The following is a 16,136-nucleotide window of genomic DNA, read 5'->3' on the forward strand; positions in this document are numbered from 1 at the left end:
TAGTAAAACTGATGTGGTCTCCGAAATTATCTAAAAAAAAACAAAAAAATAGTATAAAAAATGGGGGAAGGGGACCAAAAAGTTGGAGGGAGGGGGCCCCTTGGAGGTTGGGGATAATGAAACCTTGGAGGTTGAGGTCTTTGATGGTTAGGGTCATTGATGGTTTTGGTCCTTGATGGTTCAAACCTATAATCCTCTCACTAGTTGATTTCTAAGGGTTTTTAACGATTGTTCTGAATTTCTTTATTAAAATTCTTTTCTTGGCATCTACATCTCTATTTAGTATCAACTTTTTAGTATACTACAATTTTAGAGTATATTTTCTATTGACAACACTGCTCAACTGGTACTTATGTATTATACAGAACACGCCCGAGAAGTAAAGGTAGGTCCATGCATAAGGTCACCTTGGGGTCTATGAGCCCATTACTTTCAAATTTCAGCATGCCCCAAATGTTAAACCATCTTTTATATTGGCAACACTGCTCAACTGGTATTTGCGTATTATACAGAACACAATCAAGAAGTAAAGCTAGGTTAAGTCCCATGATCACCTTGTCATCACTAACCATTTCCATAGATTGAAGCCAACGATGTTATTCCAAATTTATAATAAATTGCCTAAGAGTTACCACCCCCTTCGGGCTTACCTTAACTGGTAAGCAGTTTAACCCTTTTTACTACTTTCATACAATCCAATTAAAATAATCATTTCTGTAGATTGATACCATTGATGTTATTCCGAATTTATAATAAATTCCTTTAAAGTTAGCACCCCTTCGAGCTTACCTTAACTGGTAAGCAGTTTAACCCTTTTTTACCACTCTCATACAATCCAATTAAAAATATTACCCCTATTATTAGCTCTGGTTCACCCCTACTATTCACTCACCAATTAAGATCATTCATAGCAGAGTAATGCTAATGGCATACGTTTTTTCGCAAATTGAGCTATTTTACACAAATGACACAACTTTTGATATGTAATACCATATGTTATCATTAAACCTTCCGTCGAATGCGAATAGCTGAAAGCTTGGCTGTTAACCATTTTACAGAAAGTACAATAAACTTTTGAACACGTTGAAACTCACTCCTTATATTTGAATCAGATTACTATGCTATTCAAGTTACGTTAAATTGGAGTACCGTTCGTAGAAACACCTCTGACTAGCTCAGAAAAATGGGTGTTGCCTCAGAAACCTGTCTGGTAAGGCATGTATCGTTCGTAGTAATAGATGACTGACCGTGGTAAGGCATGTATCGCTGAAACTGTACTGTATATTCTTGTGTAATTCCTTGTATATCTCAAATATATAGATGCATTACTACTCCATCCGATCCCTTTGTCTCTGAAAAAGGGCACTATAACTTCTTATTTACAATCCAATAAGCCCCCTTCGAAGTTTATAAAACCACCCTTTCCATAAAAGCCTTATATGCTCTCGGGACATAACTTCCAACCCTTTCCCTGAGGGCTATGGGGGAGGGGTTGTCATTCTCAAAGACATAATTTCCGGACCTTTCAACTACGCTGAACATAATACCTATCTCTAACTTAAGATTGGATCCTTTTTGGGAATTGAGGGATATGGGGGGCTGGTTACCCTATAATCACTTTTGCCTATCAAAGAGGGCACTAGCCCTTGCAATTTCCAATTGAATGAACCTTTTTTAAAATCTCTACGACAACAAATGGCCGCCTCAAATTTCTATTGGATGCATTTCGGGAAAGTAAGACCTATGTTTGTGTGTGTATGTGTGTGTGTGGGGGGGGGGGGAGTGTTGGTGGTATCTGCCCTCCGATCACTTTAACTCTTAAAAAGGACACTAGAACTTTTGATTCCAATGCGCCTCCTGCGAAGTTTATACTACCAACTTTTGTTCAAAACCTTACATGCCACAGGTTATATCTTAAAACCCATGCCGTGAGGGATTTTTTTTTTGGGGGGGGGGGGGAGGGTATCCTTAAAGACATAATTTCCGGGCCCTTCAATTTTACTTAATAAAATTGCTATCTCAAAATTTTGATTAGATGTGTTTTTAAAAATGATTGGCGTGTGGGGGCTGGTTCCTCTCCAATCAATTTTGAATATTAAAAAGGGCACCAGTTACAATTTCAAATCAAATGGGGCCCTTTTGAAGTTTCTACGATATATCCTTCCATACGAAGTGCCATGGTTTACAAAAATACAAAAATAAATATGAGATTGTGCCTACATCGCTCATTACATATGCAGTGCTGTTGCGCTGCCTTGCTTTTAAGCGTTTTGGCTGTTCTGATAAAGATAGGTAGACGCCATTTTTTTTCTAATATAAAAAAAAACACTGATATGTAGTTCGCGTTACATCATATTTAGCCATTCTTCTTAGGTTCGGGGTACCAGGACTATTTAGATCTGGGACCCTAAGGCCCTGTCAGTAAGTAACAGTACTTGTCACTTGAAGTTTGTTTTTGATCTGTTTTGGAAAACTTAGTTACATACGATCTTTTAAAACTAGTTAATATACAGCAAGATACCTGAGCAGTGGCGGGGAGGAGCAGGAGGAACTGCCCCTAGAATTTTTCCATAGATATTTAAACATACCTTTTTATATATTTTTTTAAATATTTGTCTTAGCATTTCATTAAAAACAATAAAAAACAACAAAATACATCCCCTAGCTTTTGAAAAAAACTTTACCCCTCCATCCAAATTTTGGCTTGTTTTATTTTATATTTTATTATTTATTACCCTTATTATTTATTAATGTTCTTTTTAATTTGTTTTTATTATTATTCCTCTGCATTATTTTTAGTTTTTTTTACTTCATTCTATCTTTATTCATTTATATTTTTTAATATTTATTTTAATATTACTATTTATACATTTATCATTTCTATATATTTTCATTATTATTGGTTTATACATTTCTCAATTTTATTAATATTATTTCATTTCTTAAAATTAATTTATAATATACATTTCTTTATTCTATTAATGTCACTTGTTAATTATATTTCTTAAAATTAATTTATAATATCTTTTTTTTTTAATTATTGTTAATGTTATTTCTTAGATAATTTTGATAACCACACTGCCTTTCCATGATCTTCATGACGATAAATAAAGTTCAAATAGGGATAAATCCTTTTGATGGACAGTGATAATTAAAAAAAAAATACTAGATATATCTGCTGATGACGGTCACTGCACAGACCAAAATATTCATTATTTCTTGTGAATTATCACATTGTAAAGGATTTATCCCTATTTTAACTTTTATTTATGAACAGTATTAGCAGGCTTTCTTGGCGTGTATACAAGAAAGAATAGCAGACCCTATATGCATACTTTTTGTTTTGTTACAAAAAGTTTTTTTTTTAATATTAAGAAGAAGGTAGCCCCAGGAGATATTTTAACTTTACTAGACGAATTGCGATCCGATTATGACTCCACTTAGAGTCAGGTTTTGAGCTTCAGTCTGGCCCCAGCATTATAAAAATGGATGCATTTCAAATATTGGATATTGATTTTAAAGAGCCAGAAAGAGATACAACGTCACCTAGCTCAAACTTAAACACAAACAGTCAAGCACAAAGCATATCACTGGCAATTCGAGTTTGTCCTAAGTTTGACAAAAGCTCTGCAAAGCTTACCATGAGGGCTGTTAGATCTTCAACTGGCACTTCCGTCTCTTCTATAGCCATGCAAACTGCAAACGAAAATTCTACTTTCGATATGCTTTTGCCCAAATAAAGGAAAACAATTTTGGTAGCCCCGATCATGGAAGCACTTTTGGAAGAAAGGGACATTTTTGATGATTGTACCATATTGACTGACTTCTATTTTCGTTTGTGGGACAGGAAGTTACTGGGACAGACTTTAGAGCAAAATTACCTTTACTCCCAGCAAAAGAGGGATAAATTAGACTCCTACAAATCCTTCAAGCCCCTAACCACGCCTGAACTCTTGAGTTTCTTAGGCATCAACTAAATCTTGTCATACCATATACTCCCAGATGTGAAAATGTACTGGAAGAGCTCTAACTATGTGCAGGTCCCAGTCATCTGTAAGAACAAAACCAGTGACAGATTCTGCCAAATCTGACATATTATCCGTATTGAGAACCATGTAATACTCAAAGTGTGTAAGGGCAAGCGATACAAGATTTGATCATTGATTGTAAAGCTGAACATGCTGTTAAAAGGTATTTGGAAAGAGACAGAGACTCTCTAAATTGACGAAAATATGGCATTCTTTAAGTTTAGGTCCAGTTTAAAGCAATTTAGCCCTATAAAGCCGGTAAATCGACGATAAAAATTTGGTGCATTGCTTGTATATCTGGCTAGAGTTACGATACGATACGGTACGAATTTATTATGTCAAATAATAAGAATTAAATGAGACACAATATAATTTAAATAATCACTCTTCCTTGTCACCTATTTATTAAAATGAGACACAAAATACTGTGGAAAAGACAATCTGTATCGGTTGGTATCCATGGGCTTACAAGGCTTGAGTTTATTCTGGTGCCCTGTATTACACCCTGTTCTTGCCAGTTCAGGGAGCAAATTTTTATGCCTGTTTGACTTCAAAAGCTACTGTCTAAAGGCCATTTTAAGCTGGTGTTGCCTTGCATCACGTCCATCTAGGCCTAGGATTTTAAGGCTATTATCATAATTCGTGAATTCCGGACCTAATATCACACGAGTAGCTCGTTCCTGCAAATTCCCAAGGTAATTTGTTTGCTCTTTCCTTAGCCTTGGACGCCACACAGGACAAGCATACTCTAAAATACTCCGAATGTACAGTTTATTAAAATTCAAGAGTGAAAAATGACTAAAACCGAATTGCCGAATTGTGACTAGATTACTCAACGCTATATTCGCCTTCTTAGTATAATTATTTACATGATCCATCCATGACATTTTTGAGTTAAAAGTCACATTTAAAATTGTCATATTATTCACAATTGGCACATTTATACAACTTTGACTGGGAACTTTTTTTTTCAAAAATGAGACTCTCATAAGTGCTGACCTTTTCCTATTAATTGAAAGCCGTTTTTCTTCACAGTCAGGGTCCAAATGGCGAAATATGCCATCCGTACTAATCATGGATCATAGCTTATGAAGTATCAGCAATGACAAATCATCTGCGAACTTTCCTCTGTTTTCATGCCAAGTTGCAATTTTGTTACAAGAATTAAAAATAAAACAGGTCCCGTTTTGGTACCTTGGAGTATTCCCCAGAAAACCCCAAGAAAATCCGATTGTACCCCATCAGCACCAACACACTGTTGCCGTCCGTGTAAAAAACTATAAACTGTCCGAATTAAAAAAGGTCTAAAATCTGTCATTGACTCAAGAATATCCGGATGGCTTGATTTGTCGACAGCCTTTTCTAAGTCTGCTTACAATATTTCTACAAATGTATTTTTATTTTCTAGATGCTCCAGGGCTTCTTTCACAATTTTGATGAAATAATGTATTGTGCTAGATTCTTTGATAAATTCATACTGACAGGATCTATTTTATCACAGAAACCTTCTAGTAACAATTTCTCCAGGAAATGTTCGAAAACTTCTGATACAATAGGGGTCAAAGATGCATGTCGTAGGTCACTCACCCCTTTTGGATTCAAAACTTTAGGTATTGGCGTTACAACTGCTTTTTTTAATCATCCGAAAAGGTACCACTCAAAATAATTTGGTTTAAAATGGTAGTCAGAGGTTCAGCCAGAACGGCTGCGTTTTCTTTGTACAGGGTTGCTGGAATGTCTCCAGGGTAAGGTGCCTTATTGGTGTGAAGTCTCTTAAGAACCTTTGCAACATTGTGAGGGAAAATCACAGGTATTTCAGATGAAACAGCCAAGGGAGGAATACTGGAAATTCTTAGATTGTTTCTTCAAATACTAGCAAAATACTTATTAATGGCGTTTGCGTCGACCTTCTTCCCAGATTCGTCGTATACGCTTACACTTTGAACTACAGAGGTGCCAGTGAGAAGCCGTATTCCTTTATAGTAACCGGCTGGGTTTGTGGTCATCAGCTCGTTAATTTTTGAGCTTTAGGACATCTCAGCCAATCTACATTCATAGACTACTTGATTTCTCAGCTTGGAAGCTTCACCTATCTTCCCCTTTTTATAGAGCCTGTTGCATTTGCGTATCAGCCTTTTCAGACGCGAGTTAACCTTGGGCTTGTCAGCTGATTTTACTGTGACTGTCTTCTCTGGAAAATATACATTATAAGCTATCCGTATTTCAGTGGAAAATATCCTATACATGTCGTTGACATTGCAGTTTTCGTACAAACTTTTCCAGTTTTTTGAAATAGCCCATTTAGCGAAAAGCTCTTTTCCAGACTCAGTTAGAGGCTGGCTTAAAAAAATTCGCTTGGTTCCTATTCTCTTTTCTTCCTTTCTTCCTTTTCCTTGTTTCACCTACTCTTGACGAGAAAATTATAGTTACTTATCTGAGCGTTAAATTCATTGGCAGACCACGTCTCTGTTATGCAGCAAATATCAATTCTATTATCATTTAGTCTTGTTGAAAGTTCCATCACTTTATTGCTTAGAGAATGGGCATTAAAAAGAAAAAAGAGGGGAGGTCGTAAGAGCTAGCTTATTCTTTTTTTATCTACCTGAGGTATATCTCCAAAAACTGCTGGAAGTTTCCCAAATTGTTAGAACTTGTTGGGACAACGGGCGTGAGGGCTGCAGGGACCCAAAGAGATGGCCATTGGCTCATCATACTCCTGTTGGGAGGGAGAACTGGGCTGAGTCGAACAACTTGGCTGTTACCTGAGAAGAAAGAAGGAGCAGCATTTTGGCTAGTTTGCATTAAATACAAAGGAAAAATACCTCCCTCGTTAGAAACCAGCCTTCTATGATTATTCAGCGGGAAACGCCTAGGATGATTGGTATTTGGAGACCTCGCCGGTTTCTGGACAAAGTGAGTGGTGCTGAGTGGTCTGGACAAAGTTGCATTTCTGTTTTTTAGGACACTGGCATAACGAATCATGCTTGCACAGGTTCGGGTGGTCAAACTTTCAGTTCTGACTCTTGCACTTATTAGCTGCATAAAACTTGCAAGGATGAACATAAGTACAAGCCTTACCTTTGTTGTATTTTCCGTGACCAAAATATTTGCAAATCGTCCTCTTCTGTTTCTGTTCTGTATGTGGTCAACTAGTAAACTGTGAGCGACTTTGTTTAGAAACGTTTTATTGTTTAAGCTGGATGGCAACATCGTCTTTCAGCTATGGTACCAAAAGATTTAGCAATAGATATATTTGCTTTTGTTGAAGCTGAATGATTTTGTCTTTTTCGGCCATAGCAAGGTGGAGCTGTATCAACTCTACCTGAGCAAAATCTTGATCTTTAGAGCAGTTGCCTTCGTCGTCTAAAAGCATCGGTTCGAGATTTTTCTTAGCTGTAGGTTCTTTCCGGGTAGATTTAGGGGATAAATATAATTCTTTATCTGTTAAATTTCTGGGAGGAGTTGCCTTCCCTCTCCCATCGTCACCATCCGTTCGTAGCTTGGCAGCCAATAATTTCACTTGTGCTTCCAGGTCTGCCTTTTTCGTGGACGCATATAGTCCATGTTTTTCGAGAAGAACACGCAGAATAGGTACCGTAAGTTTTCCGATGCTATTCGGATATAATACGGCCAAATTTATTTCGCCGTTTCCTGGCATATTGAACCGTAACAGTCGTGGCACCACTCTGCAGCTTTTTCCTTATGCTACACAATTCGAAAAAAATAACACAAAATATTCCTTGAATCAAACGACTTAATCTAATCCAAATGTTAAAGTAATCCGATATTTTTCTGGCGGTTTCCCTGCGAGAGAAGTAAGGGAAGCGTTGAAGGTTGTCTACCTTGTCCCCGCAATTTAAGGGGCAAGCCCAGTGGGTACCAAGGCTTTTAGTACCATGTCTTCACCTCTCTTCTGCTTAATTTTCTTTCCCCACTACAATCGCAGCGTAATTGCCTACAAATATCGCATGTCCAATTTATATTCTTACTGCTTGCTTTGATAGCTGTTCTCCAATATTATCACTCTTGACCTTGATCTTCACCTATATCATATAGGTCACTGCTATGAAAATATCAATAAGAAAATCCACCTCTCCGAGGAAATTCTCATTCAAGTTGCAGTGCTTAATCAAATTATAATCCTTTGGTCAATGAATTAAGGATTTTCAAAATATTGGCTGAAGGTCAAGAAGAGACTATAATCATTTACCTATTATTAGCGATCGGTTAAATCCAAAAAGAGGTCTTATCACCATGAACTCTGAATCTAGACTGAGTAGTTGTAATTTAGAGTAGTTTAATCTTAGAGTAGTTGTAAAGTAACTGCTCAACTGGCATTTAAACTTCACAAAGTGTACATTGACTTTTATATTACTTGATTGGAATTATTCTGATACTTGAAAGGAAAAGGTATTCGAGCATGAGGAATAGAATGAAACACAAGAAAGCATTATCCTTACCCTATGGAGGACAAGAAGATGGAGAAAAGGGATTCAAGTTGGCAGGTTTCTCGGCAAGACATTGGTGCAAAGAATTGGAGAGACAATAAAATTGTCTTTTTAAGTGGCAGTAGTTGGGCCATAATAGTTTTAAACACTGCCCTATTCGTAGTTATAAACGCAGCCCTGTTTCCATGACGCCCTGGATTCCATGACACCCAGGTGTTATTAATTTTCTAAGAGATGCAGGTGTTTACATTCAGTTGCTATGTAATTTGGATGAAGCAATCGTGCGTGACATGTTACATGACAGGGGGTGTTTAGTAATTGCAGTTGGAACTTATGCGTGACTTAGTAGATTTATAGGAAATAACTTAATGACAGCGCACATCCTACGTAATGACAGCGCTCATGTTACATAATGACAGTGCACATCTTAGGTAATGACAGCACCAGACAGAAGAATTTCTATTAAGACATTTCAAGATGTTTCATAAGACATTTTTCTTTAAGAAGTTTCGAAACGTTTTTTTCTTTGAATGTGTTTCTTTTTTCTTTCTTTAAAGGCGTCTTTTCTTTAATTCTTATGTAAGGGGGAATGCTTATGGATGATGCATTTCCACGCGAACCGTTTCTTCAGAGTTCTTGAGGGAATCCCCCGCTTTTAATTGGGGAGGACAAATACGTGTTACATAATACGTGTTACATAGGACACATACGTGCTACAAAGGGTGTTACACAATACTTTTTTTCCAGGACATGTCTCAAGGGATCATTATATTCTAATGATTTTTGTCTTAATTAGGACTCAAAAGACCTATTTCCATCCAACAGAACAACGCCTCAGACGCCAGGACCAGCAGGCTATTTCCAATACTCTGTTCTGGCTAATACATTCTAGAAATAGCCTATGGCATTCGAGTAGAATTCCCATGTTTCGCTTGCTAGAATGATAATAGTGTCTTAACTACGAGTACGATAATTGACACACAGGGAAGAAAACCTAGTTCTAAAAATCATTGTTTCTAAGGCAAATGTTTAATTAGAGAAACTGTGAAAATAATTCCTATGTATGCAAAGTAATCGTCAACCCATGTATTCACATTCTTTTTATCTATTTTTAATTTTCTTAGAAGTGTTATAATTAATTTAAGTTCCTGCTTGCAAGGCAAATGTGTAATTAAATATTTTTTGAAAATACAGCATATTTGAGACAAGACTATGCAAATGAGAAAAAAAACGTGAAAAAATCTGACATATTATAAAATATAAACAAAAAACTTGTGTAAATTAAAGAAAGGTATGTGTTTAGCAAACAATTCCAGGGGGACGGGGTGGATATTAGAGGTAAATTTTTAGGCTCTATTTTATTATTTTGAGGGCTTTTAATGAAAATATCTTGTTTCTTTGGGTCCAGACTATACCCCCTCGCTATACTAAAATCTATACTAGAATCTCTCTTGTTTAGAGGGTTTCATCCCCTCTAAACAAGAGAAATCAAGATTTCTTCAGATTTTTCAATCTGAATTTGAAACTTCAGATTTCTTCAAGAATTATTCAGATTTCTTCTGAATAATTTCAGAGAAATCAAGATTTCTCTTGTTTTGAGGGAAAATTACCAGTAACGCTCAGGTCGATTGATATTTTTGAAAGGGTCAATGCCCATTTAAATATCGGTGTTACTGTACTCCAATATTAAACAGAATTTGAAGGAGGTATTCGTTCTCATAAAAGGGGGTGTTCTTCCGAGTAAGGGGCCCGTCAATTGAATTGGTGAAGCACTGGGTTTGGTTGTTGTATACACCACCTAATGAACCCAATGCAATTGGCCATTTTAATTCTATGACAGATATCAGTGGAGTTCTGGGGGAGGGAAAGAATAAGGGTACACGTTTCTACTGCCCAACATGCCTGTATAGATTTCATAGTGATTTAAAGCTCTAAAATCAAATCAAGCGTTGCAGGCGTCACGGCTGCAAACAGTTTCGGGTGACAGGGCCATTTTAAGATTTAAAAATTTTCAGAATACGCTCCTGCAAAGCAATAAAATAAGTTTGGATTGTGAAGCTAAGCTAGTGGATATGAACGACACTCGATTTCCGAATCGAATCAAAGAACATCAAGCTATTGCGGTTTCCTATGCCCACACACAAAGAGACAACTCTAACACAATGCAATTGTTAGAAATAGTCGAAACATTGGATGAGAATGAGTGCATGATCAAGGCATTAACTAAATTAATTGTCACTGCAAATGGAGCTATTTCTCGTTTGAAAAATACTCATTATCCAATGTTGTTTTCCGCAGAGGATCGTTTGGCGATTAAAAATGAAAAATATGCTGGGTTTGTAAGAAGGAATCTAAGAGGGGGCTAAGGGGAAAGGCAACAGGAGGAAAAGAGGGAGGAAGGGGAAAGTCAGAGATCATAATCACTTGTGGCAGGAAATGCCATCAGGGTGTAGTAATTTTCGAGGTTTAGCACATCAATTGTGTAATGTGAATGTAAGCCAGTAGTTTTTTTTACACCGGTTTTCATTCACAATTCAAATTATGATTTCAAATTTATATTACCGGCTTTGGCACGTATGCATAGGTAGGGAGGGGGAGTAGATAGCTGAGAATCAGCTGATCAGCTGAGAAGCTAGTGCTTCTAGAGTTGAAATGGCAGGTAGTGAATATTGAACATAGGTGCTGGAATAAAATCCGGTTTTTAGATTCATATAGTTTCTTCCCCAAGGCTATGAGTCAATAGTTTTCCTCTGCTTAAACAGCACATTCCAGACAGTAAAATGTATGACCTACTGACCTGTAAAGGCATATATGCGTATGATTTTTACTGCTCTGGCGCACGGTTAAGTGATTAGAAACTACCTCCAATTGAAGCTTTCTATAATTTACTTACCAGTAGTGAATGCACTGCCGAGGAAATCGAATTTGCCAAAAGGGTTTGGGCAAAAAAGAGGGGAGGGCATGGGAGGGTATGTTTTTCATGGAGATTGCGTTTAAACAACGGATCCAACTGGACAAGACACCGGTGTAAAGTCTAATGCAGTTTTCCTTTGACATGAACTCATTGTAACCTTCGGCAATGTCTCACTACTCTTTACCGTGTGGAAACTATAAATGGCTTTAGAATCTTTGTGAGATCCCCGACATTCACACCGTCGAGGACAAAAGACCACAAGGATGGTTCTTTGAAATTGACGGGCACATACCATTGGATCTTCACGATTCTGTCAAAGATTTTGTATTTCCTTGTGTCAATAGACCAGTGACCAAGGACTCGCTGAGCCCAAACAATCGATCTTTAGTCGATGATATGGGCATGCACTGGAACCCCTCCAAGCAGAAACTGATTGCAGATTTAGACCCTAAATGTAACATTGTTGTTCACCATGTGCTTTTGCGATGGATGGTGAACAATGGTTTCAGGGTCACAAAACTAAACAGGTGTTGTAAAGTGTATTTTATGGTATTTGGGTGGTGTAGTCATAGATGCCTTTATTTCTCCCTTTATAGGGGAGGTAAACTCTGGCCCTAAGGTAATTAAACTTTGGTAGCGTGCCTTAGGCTATGACCGAACTAATGAGCCGTACCGACTGGGTATGTTCGAGGGGCTAACGGTAGATCGTATAGAGGTTGTCTAAAATACAATACTTTTATTCAATTTACATATAATAATTGCAGATATAAATATTCTACTGGGACTGGTTTTCCCAAGTAGACCACAAGTCTCAGAAACTACAATAATATATAATAAGATACAGACACTTACAATGATCCGACATGATTCCAAGGTATTTCTAACAAGATAATAAACGGGCATAGGTTCGCCCTGCAAGTCAAAAAGTCTCTCCTCAGTCTCAAAAATCTGTGTGTATATATGAAAAACCAACCACGTCCTTCCGATTCATTGACGCATTTAGCAAGGAAATTGGTTATTGAGCACGTTCCCTCCAAGCTTACACATTCTACGATTTGTATCTTTATCTTAATAAAAAGTGGTATTTTGAAACTTTGTATTTGCGTCTTAATATATTTTTACTAAATTAAAAATTAACTAAATTAGAAAGCTTTACCAGAGTACTCCCCATTTAAAGAAGAATTGTCCCAATTCTCAATATTTTACTTTTAAAACAACTTAATAATTTTTTTTTACAGCTATTATGCTGCCATCTTTGGGTCATTATGTGCATATACCCTCAATGGGTATCCTTAGGGTCATGTTTTTGGTCCAATATATGCCATGTTCTTTTTTGTCGAGGGATTTCAATTTGAAATTCATCCTTATTTCTCTTTTTCTCTGTCTCTAGGACTGAAAAATACTCTTTTTACCCTTCTTCATATGCATCTTCTGTTTTAAATTGACCCCAAGCGGCTTTAGCATTATATTAGTGGTTCTGCCTAAATTAGATTTCAAGTTATATGAGAGAAGTTTATGAATCATTTGAGTTTAAATTTAATTCCCATTAATAATTTAATTTATCTGTGTGATGTGGTTAATATACCATTTATTTTTCGTTTTGGAAATACCTTGGATGAATTACTCATAACATTTTTGATTTTTTAATTTTCACATATTTTTCCAGCACAAAGCATTTTCACATATTTCAATAACATAAGCCATTGTGCTATGTAGCACATTTTCTAGGCCTAAATTAAGTTTTGATTTTATCTCACTTTTTGATGAACTTGTAGTAAAGTCTGTAATACTCCTATAGTTTCCAAAATATCAGTTGATCGAGTATGGTTTGGTTTCTGATGGTATGAGATAATAGTATCAGGATACAAATGAAGTGGCTTAAAAATTTTTTACTTCCCAAAAATGTGTCAAAATTTGATTGAAAAAAATGGATCCGAAAGGATGTTACAAAAAATTTGATTTCCAAAAAAAAGCTAAGGCTGTATTTAAAATAAATATTCACATTAGATTAAATATAAAGCATACAGTTTTACATATATAGTGGAAAGAAACACTCAAAACTTGTATATATCCTGCATTCTTTTTTTTTTAAACGAAAGTTAATTACTTTTAATTGCTTTCTCCTCTGTTTACTCTTAATATAGAATTATTAATCACTTAAGAGATTGTTTCACAATAAAAATATTTATGCGTTGACTCGAATTCAAACATTTACATACAACATTAAATCACTAGTTAAAACTTAAAGTTAATAAAAACATAATATATATATATATATATATATATATATATATATATATATATATATATATATATATATATATATATATATATATACACGCATTGTGTAATAACTTTCACAAGTATGTTAAGTAACAAAAACTTTTACCTAAAAATATATTTGGATAAAGTTCTAGAAGTTACTTTAAAGCATCAAGCATTTTTTTTTTAAAGTCGATTTTTCGCAAAGCAACACTAAAAAGTGGTATAACTCTTTTTTTTCATCAGTAAACACTCGAATCGCTAATTTATTTACAGTAATAAGTATTATTGCTGACACAGTAATAAAATCGCTTCATTATCAATCATAGATTTCTCTTTTACTTCCATATTTATGAAATCATAGTGCCAACCGTATTGTCTGCGTTTATAGATAACCATTTTTTTTTTTGCGATAGATTATGGTTTTGTGCAGACAGGGTTTCTTATATCCTTCCCCCCGAGGGTTTGATGTTTCATAGAATACCAATATTTAAAACAACATATAATCAATCCCATAACCACGATAGCAGTTATGAAATATCCCCAGGTATAGGCTAATACGCCTTTATAGTAAGTGGTTCTTTTTATTTCTGTTTGGAGAATGGGATAATTTATGTCCAGATTTTTATTTAGATTTTCCAGGGTTGGCAGAAATCTGGGTGTTTCTCCTTTTATTTTTTCCGGTATGGAGATATCAATTAATTTCTTTAACATCTTTTGTACTTTCTTAATTTTTGCATTATCTTGTTCCAAATTTGTTGCTTTAAAAAAAATTTCTGTTGGGTATAGGTTTTATACCCCATTTGTCCATATTTATCTCCGTAATTTCCACAATTAGAGATGATATAATTTTCTCTCTTGTCATTAAACGACAGGATGGGGGAATATTAACCAGGCCCATCCCTTATATTCGTATATCTCTTGTATTCTTCAACCTTGAAGAATTTTTGCATCTCAACTGAGCCATATAGGGTTGTGGAACGCTGAATATGAAATCATTTTCAATAATTTTTTTCCATAGCTCAAGATTAATTTCGCTTACTATATCACATTCTTTTGGTAGGGGATTTGAATGATCCATCTTCTCCCAAAGTTTGATAGCACAGATTTTTTTTGTGTGTAGATGCGATATAGTCCCAAAGTTGCAAAAGGGAAGTTTATCGTTTTGACATTTAATTATTTCCTGTTGCTCTGATATCCTATATTTTAAGTTGAAAATGGCTATATATGGGGGCAAATTATTTATCTTAATCCAGCTTGTGGTGTTCGTCAACCTTGTAGGGAAAATATCTATTTGTAACAGTGCGTATTCTCTGTTTTTAACTAGGGGTACCTTTAAAAATATATTTAACTCCCCTTGCTTAATTTGCAAACAGTTTTCCGCCATGATATAAAAGTATAGAATATTCTCGAAATTTGGTTCTAGTCCTAATCTCAATTGATAAGGTAAATGACTTTCTATGGTTTTGAGTACTTTTATTAATTTACCCGGGCTTAGGAGTCGTGCTGGTAAATTTTTTGTCAAAAGGGTTAGAAACTCTAACTCTAATTGATTAAATTCATGAGATATTTCCATGATGGCACTAGATAATAACTGCAGAGCCATCTGAAGATTTATATCTTCTATTATTTCACTTTGATTTCCTATTATTCGTTTTAGAGTTATGAATACTGCACTGGTTATCTCCTTTTTAAAAATGGAAAGCGTATTGATTGTTTGATTAACTTTTTCTTCGATTTTGGATATCCTTGTTTCGTGATGTTTTAAGATAGTTAGCTGTTTGTCTACCAAGTGTAGAAGATTTTGATTTGTTACTTCGACTTTCCCTATTCGTTTTTCTGCTTCCCTCCACGTTGTCTCAGATACCATACAGAATATATATTCTGGGATTTCCCCTACAATGCCGATTGTGCTTCTTTTCTTTCTGGCCAATGTATTGTCTGGTTCGTTTTTGTTTTATTTTTATTTTTGCAGCGTAAATACCATTCTTTTTATATCTTCTAAGACCCCATTAATATGGTTGTTCAGTACATTGAACAACAAAGTTTCCTGAGTTTGAAATAATGATACTTTTATTCCTTTTTCTATTACCTGAGGGGGTGTGAAAGGAGGTGGGTTAAAAGTTTTTTCTAATTCTCTTCTTGTCATTTCCAGATTATTTGCAAGTATCGTTACTTGGTTCTGGAGGGTATGTAAGGCTGAAGCATCAAACCTAATCGCGATTTGCCAGTAGCCTTCCATGGGTATGATTGTATTCATTCTGCGAAACGATACTCCTTTTACAACCCTAAATTCGGCCGCAATAAGCTGGAGAAGCTTAAAAACGCAAATTATTGTCCAAATTCTCATCTGTAATAAATATTCCTTATATAGATCATATATAAACACTAAAAACAAAAATTTTTTAACGTGTTGTAAATTAACGCGTAATTCCTGCGTATTCTGCATATTCTTGGATCATTTGCAATTCTCTTGGCGTTATC

At 35.5% G+C, this 16,136-nt stretch overlaps 1 protein-coding gene across 1 annotated transcript in view; it reads right to left on the minus strand.

The window, feature by feature from the left end:
- Positions 1 to 8,276, minus strand: part of LOC148952888 (uncharacterized) — a 32,183-nt gene extending 23,907 nt beyond the window's left edge. Inside the window, exon 1 of the mRNA XM_089087817.1 lies at positions 8,239 to 8,276. The gene's annotated coding sequence lies outside the window, so the exon portion shown is untranslated. The remainder of the gene's footprint in view (positions 1 to 8,238) is intronic.
- Between the last annotated feature and the right edge of the window lie 7,860 nt (positions 8,277 to 16,136).

Source organism: Artemia sp. Qi Xiang Cuo, chromosome 4 (assembly GCF_049724085.1).
Source record: "Artemia sp. Qi Xiang Cuo chromosome 4, ASM4972408v1, whole genome shotgun sequence".
Classification (NCBI taxonomy): domain Eukaryota; kingdom Metazoa; phylum Arthropoda; class Branchiopoda; order Anostraca; family Artemiidae; genus Artemia; species Artemia sp. Qi Xiang Cuo.